Source organism: Protobothrops mucrosquamatus, unplaced genomic scaffold (assembly GCF_001527695.2).
Source record: "Protobothrops mucrosquamatus isolate PMUCROS unplaced genomic scaffold, P.Mucros_1.0 scaffold3762, whole genome shotgun sequence".
Lineage (NCBI taxonomy): Eukaryota > Metazoa > Chordata > Lepidosauria > Squamata > Viperidae > Protobothrops > Protobothrops mucrosquamatus.
In genome coordinates this window covers 21,647-22,813 of record NW_015389715.1, presented here as the reverse complement: position 1 = coordinate 22,813, position 1,167 = coordinate 21,647, and positions in this window count along the sequence as shown.

Here is a 1,167-nt window from a genome sequence, read left to right as displayed (position 1 = left end):
TCATCTCTCTCCCTCTCTCTTTCTCTCCCTCCCCACTCCCTCCCTCTCTCTCTCTCTTTATCTCCCTCCCTCTCTCTCTCTCTCTCTCTATCTGTCTCTCTATCTGTCTATCTATCTATCTATCTATCTATCTATCTATCTATCTATCTATCTATCTATCTATCATCTCTCTCCCTCTCTCTCTCTCTCTCTTCTCTCTCTCCCTCCCACTCTCTCTCGCTCTCTCTCTCTCACAGGTGCACCTTCTGCATTCCCACCCCTTCTTCTCCTCCCAGCATAGGGACCAGGCTTCCCAATCCTACTCTTCGGTTTTCCACGAGGCTCCAGGGGACATTTTGAGCCCTCCCCAAAATGCAAAGGCTAATCTGTCACACCCCCTGCCCCCCCCAGACCCTCCCCACTCCCTGGTGGGCTTAGCAAAAAAAACCAAAAAAGAGCAAAGAATAAAAGAGTTCCACCGGGCCTCTTATGTTAACGAATGGTCACAATTAAGCAGACTTCCCCAATAACCTTTAGGGAGGGCTGCCGGTGCCTTTGAAGGTATTTTTTTTATTTATTTTGTTTAAATAAAGTGATTGGGCGAAGAGGAGGGGCGCGCAGGCCAATCCCCGGCTATTAATGAAAACAATAATCTGCATTTAACAAGGTTGTCTTTTGAAAGAGAGCGAGGAGACATTGAACAAGGAAGGACTATTTGCAGCCTCCTTCAACCCTCCTTAAACCCAGAGACCCTGGAAGGGGGGTGTTGATCCATTTTTGGGGGGACAGGCCGTCCTGGCTGGGACAGCATCAAGCATTTCTGGGCTGAAAACTCCCACCCCGAGTATTTCAACCGCTCCGGGGTGAAGCAGAAGTACTTTTAGGAACCGAAAAGGTGATCCCTCTGAAGGACAGCAGTTGCAGGCAGATAGTAAGTTGGCGGCTGCATAGAGGATACCTCTTGCAGGCACACAGACACACACACACAGACACACACACACACACACTGTACTAAACAACCTGCCCTTTAAAACACCACAGTCCCTTTCTTTCCAATAATAAGCAAAGCAATGCTAACTAACCCAGGCTGGCTCGCTAGCCTGCATTGCATTTTTCTCACTAGCAGGCTGAAATTCCTGCAGGAAAGCCGATGATTAAAATAGATGATCACCATTTCCACAGATACCG